The sequence below is a fragment of the Eupeodes corollae genome, chromosome 3, assembly GCF_945859685.1.
Source record: "Eupeodes corollae chromosome 3, idEupCoro1.1, whole genome shotgun sequence".
NCBI lineage: Eukaryota > Metazoa > Arthropoda > Insecta > Diptera > Syrphidae > Eupeodes > Eupeodes corollae.
In genome coordinates, this window is record NC_079149.1 from 74,725,029 (window position 1) to 74,730,387 (window position 5,359).

At 32.5% G+C, this 5,359-nt stretch overlaps 2 long non-coding RNA genes across 3 annotated transcripts; both read left to right on the forward strand.

The window, feature by feature from the left end:
• Window positions 1–1,080: 1,080 nt before the first annotated feature.
• Window positions 1,081–3,868, forward strand: LOC129951382 (uncharacterized). Of its 2 annotated transcripts, XR_008782184.1 has the most exons (5): window positions 1,098–1,139; window positions 1,202–1,260; window positions 1,464–1,637; window positions 1,781–1,896; window positions 1,960–3,868. It is a non-coding gene; the product is annotated as an uncharacterized LOC129951382 (long non-coding RNA). The 2 variants fall into 2 exon arrangements; XR_008782185.1 differs by lacking the exons at window positions 1,202–1,260; window positions 1,464–1,637 and having other exon boundaries at window positions 1,081–1,139.
• Window positions 3,869–4,162: 294 nt separating this feature from the next.
• Window positions 4,163–5,136, forward strand: LOC129948844 (uncharacterized). The gene is made up of 3 exons (XR_008781965.1): window positions 4,163–4,401; window positions 4,456–4,582; window positions 4,641–5,136. It is a non-coding gene; the product is annotated as an uncharacterized LOC129948844 (long non-coding RNA).
• Window positions 5,137–5,359: the final 223 nt, after the last annotated feature.

The following is a 5,359-nucleotide window of genomic DNA, read 5'->3' on the forward strand; positions in this document are numbered from 1 at the left end:
TCGAAAGATTCGAAGTGCGAACAGGTCGATTCGATCACATACACTTAGATTTGGTAGGCCCTCTTCCTGTATCAAACGGTTTCTCTTATATCCTCACTGCTGTTGACAGATTCACGCGTTGGCCAGAAGCCTATCCTCTAGTTGATATAACTGCCAGTTCTGTAGCAAAAGCATTCGTCGAAAACTTCATTTCCCGTTTTGGTACTCCTTTAAAAATAACTACAGACCAAGGAAGTCAATTCGGATCAAAACTCTTTAGCGAGCTTTCTAGACTGTTGGGCATACATAAAATGCACACTACACCATATCACCCGCAAGCCAATGGTATGGTTGAACGTTTCCATAGACAACTAAAATGTTCGTTAAAGGCTAGATGTAATACCATTAATTGGAGCTCAGAACTCCCAATCATCCTTTTAGGAATTCGCTGCGCAGTTAAAGAAGACCTAAACTCTTCAGCGGCCGAAATGGTATATGGTCAAAATTTGAGGCTTCCTGGAGAAATTTTCATTGGCAACGAAAATCAAGAAAGCTCTCCAGACGTTCTTGGTATGAGAAATCTCATACCAACAGAAACTAGAAAAGCAAATCAAGAAATTTTCATTCTAAAACATTTAAATGAGTGCAAACAGGTCTTTATCAGGATTGACAAAGTTAAAACAGGTCTCATGCCTTCATACGAGGGTCCATATAATGTTATTCGCCACCTGAGAAAACATTTTGTTATTCAAGTGAACAACAAAAGTGTTTCGATTTAAATCGATCGTCTCAAACCAGCTCATTGTATCTAGTGTTTCGACCAAATTAAACCATAGTACAAATCAACCATCATAAGTAATCATCTCAAGGGGGGACTCGATTGGAGGAGGGTGATGTGGTGGACATGCATTTGAGAACAAACCAACAATCGAAATGCGTTTCCAAAATAAATCGCGTTGCGAACTAGCCTTAGCGCGATTAACGCGATTCACAACACGCGCCCTTACATTTTACATGTTTCGGAACACTTCCGAATTCAAAGCAAAATTTACAACCGAAACCATCTTCGCGTTCATTTCAAAATATTTCAATTAGATTAATTCTGTCTGTGCTGGAGCTAGCAACTCCATCCCTAAAAAAGGAAAACTTAAAACTAAATTGTAAGCCTTAAAATTAAATTCTAAACTTAAATACCTAAACTAAATTATTTTATATTAAAAAGTATATATAAAGTTAAAACACGTTGTGGTATCTTTTTCACGTTGGACTATGTGAACCAAGGTAACAAATATATTAACATAATTGGATGATCAAAGGTGGGTTTTTGAGCCTTGTGACGGAAGCGGAGAAGATGGGTTTAGTGTTCAAATATTCCGGTTGTAAGAATAATATTTATGGTAGAGCAAAAACGATATCAATTGAATTAAAAAATTGAAAATGAATGGAATAATTTAAGAAAAATGAATTATGCAACTTCTTTTTAGTGAAAACTACGTAAAATACTCTTTGACTGCTTTTGGCATACAAATTCTTTGATTTTTATGAAAAGTTTCTCTAAAAACAGGAAAAATCGTGCAGAAAGTATAGACACACCTTAGACTGCAAAGTAATACTGGCCCAATTTGAGTTAAGCCCAGTTTTGACAGATTAACCACGAGGTGAGAATTTTGACAACTTAACAAAATATAAACAAAACAAAATTTATTCCCAGTAATGTAAATGAAGGAAGGTTTTAAATCAAAAAAAAAACAATTTATTTAAATTAAAATATGTAACAAATTAAACAAAATTTAATCCTCAGATAAAGAAAAAACCAGGAGAATGTTGCAACTAAAGAAGTAGAATTCCCCGAGAAGGAAGCCACCATATCTATTCTCTAACGAAAAATCATCAGCCACAAAGAGATACAAATTCAGGGTAAGTGCATTCGTCACATTCAATTAAAACTCAATTTATATGAATATTATTTTGGTTTTTTAGTTGGAATTATACTTGATGACAAGATGTTGTTCCTAGCAATCAAATCGCTATATTTTTAACCCAACTGTAGGAAGGAGAAGGGCCGATTACAGCTAAGGGATAGATATTACAGACTCAAAAGCATCGTGATAAAAGCGGTCTGACATGCTTTATTCGTTGAGAAGGATATACAAACATGTGGCTTGGAAGTTAAGGGATCACTACATCAATTGAAGCATATGATAGCAATAGCACACGCACGTGTTAAGAATGTAAACAACACCGATGTACATAATAACGACGGCATCAGATTTTCCATGCCGTCATATAGATTTTAAGTATTTTTATATGTATAAGTTATTATTAAGTTAGAAACATAAGAATAGAGAAAAAAGATTCAGTCATTGTTTTGACATGAACGAAGAGTGTTTGTTTTAATCTGGCGCAGTCGCAAAAAGAAGAACCGAAAACGAAACAACGAAAAAAGAAAATTGTTTGAATACAGTGGAAACGAAGCGGTTTAAGTAAGATTTACACATCGTGAAGAAACGAAGCTTAAGAAAATTTGTTTTGTGTTGGAATTACGTCCCTATCCCTACTATTGAATTAAACAATTTAAAGATGTAAGAAAAAAAAGAAAATATAAAGTATTTTTTTTTTGCAATTAGCGATTTAGCAGACTAAAAATCAGTCAATGCAAATAAATAGAAAAAAGTGAAATAAATTTAATAAACAAGAAAACAGTTCATAAAAAAAACAATGGTTCAAAATCAAGAACAACTACAACAATGTTTAGTTATGTTGACACAATTAGTTGTACAGAATTCAAGATCGTCAACCAGAATCCAAAAAGAGTTGGAATTAATTCTAGCTTTCAAAGGAGAACCAGGAGAATTACTGTCATTCATTGACATCGTCAACAAAAAACTACAAGACTTGAATGGCGAAGAAGAGAAGAAGACAGCTTTGGAATAATATACCACTACAAAATTTCTGGAGCAGCAAAGAACCTTCTAAGAATCAACCCACCAGAGACCTGGAAATAAAGTTGTATGATATTGATTTCTACAGCTGAAATTAGTAAAAGTTGGTAAACTTAAGTATTCAAATCGAACATTAATAATTGCAATCAAGATTCCAAGAAATTATGTAAAAGTAGATCTTAAGCTTATATTTCCCATAGCTGATTCACACAACTATGAAATTGATGAGTCAGATGCACATTTTGTTACAATTGAAAAAAAAATCTAGCATATGAAGAAAATGAAATGTATAAAGATATAAAAACAAGTACACATTGTATATTTACAAATGATTGTAAACTTAGATTTAATAATAGAACAATGATAAAATCAATTGACGAAGAAGCAATAATAGTCAAAAATGCTGTACAAGAAAATCTGATTCAAAATTGCGATGACAGAGTAATAAAACTGAATAAGAATAATATAAGTTTTTATAACTGTAGTATAGAAATTGAAAAAGAAAAATTTTACAATAAAATTACTAAAATATAAGCTAAATATTTCTACCCTAGTAATGATGTAAATAGAACCATTCCAAAACTTGTAAATTTCGATAATATAATGATAGAACATTTTGAAAACATAAATGAAATAAAAAAATTAAAACTCCGGCGAAATATTTCCTATGCTTAATCCGGCAATAATAATCATAGTTGTATTATCTGTAATAAAAATATTTATATACTTCAGAAGAAACAAAGTGAATGTAAAAATTGTAAATGAAAAAATTGAGGAGAATTCAAAATCTGGCGGTGAAGGTGTTATGAATGTTAACAACACCGATGTACATAATAACGACGGCATCAGATTCTCCATGCCGTCATCTAGATTTTAAGTATTTTTATATGTGTAAGTTAGAAACATAAGAATAGAGAATAAAGATTCAGTCATTGTTTTGACATGAACCAAGAGTGTTTGTTTTAATCATAACTCACGTCATGTGTCCCCATCTGTGCAATGCAAAGTACTTATTTCAACCAGCGATCGAAATTCGAATAATTGCATTGTACAGAAGAAGAAAGAGACAGATGCTTACAAGTCCGATTTTAAAAAAGGACAACTACTGTATCAAGAATAGCTACACCAACAGTAGTAAGTAAATTTAAGATCCAAAACGAATTTGAATTGATTAAATTACTCATTTAAAGGTTGTTCCTCAATATCCAATGTCCAAAACATCAGAATTATCATATTTATATCATTTAATTTGTAATCATAACAAAAACCGTTTGTCTGCCACTTTTTGTCTCCAACCTAATCATAAACCTTTTACGTTCATCAGCTGCATAACGGCGGCGTGGACATTCCTCACCTTCTCCAATTCCATTAAAAAGAAGAGCCTACAGCCCAACCGATAGGACAGAGCTTTTCCACTATCGAAAAAATCTGGAGGAGATAACACGAACGTAAAGCATTGTTACAAGTTTTTCCGGTTGAGGTAAGGGATTGTATTTTTTAAAATTATCTCAAGTATAACTTTTCTTATCTTCAGGATCTTCAAAACAAAATGGTCTTGGTTCGTCATCCCCATCTCGTTACAGTCAAGAAGAACAACTAAAATAAAACGTATGCGCACAGCTAAAATAGCTAATGAAATAAATGTTAAGGAGTGAAAAATAGTGAGCATATTTTAAGAGTTCTCTAAACTGAACACATATCTAAATAATTTTCTTTCAGAGGAAACAAGGCGATAAACAATTTTGATTTAAATCAAAAACTAAGCTACGGTTAGAGCATCAGCATTAACATCACCTACCATTTCCAGCTCATCAGACTAACGAGAAGGTAAAGACATAAAGAAGAAGATAATCGAAGAGTTAGTTAAGCAGCTAAGAACAGTCGAAGACACCACTGCCAAAAAAAGATCCAAATCGAGATGAAAGATTTATGTAAGTAGGTAGCACAATACAATTATCATAACTCATACTAAAACACCACAAACAATTTATCAATTTTTCAAAAATATTTCGTATCATAATCAACAATAGTGGCACAGCGTTACCGGGAAAACACCAAGCCGTTCAACTGTGGATTTTTGCTATGTTCGTGTAAATCATAAATATATAAAACAAATTGTTTAGCTTATATCCACATTAAATTTCCCATATTGTATTCTTTTTTTTGAAAAAGAATTATTTTAATCGTTAGATACGTAGACTTCTTGGTTTGTTCATCATGGTTATTTGTTTTTAAAATAAAATGAAATTAATAAAAATATGTTTTAATAATATTTGACACTCAACATCATAATTACTTACTTAAGGTGGCGCTACAGTCCTGTGTGAACTATGGCCTCACCATTCTGCACCATATAGAAGGACGGGGATGATAAGGGTCTTATATAGCAACACTTTGGTCCCTCGAGAGAGGACTTTACCACTCAATTGCTTTCTTAG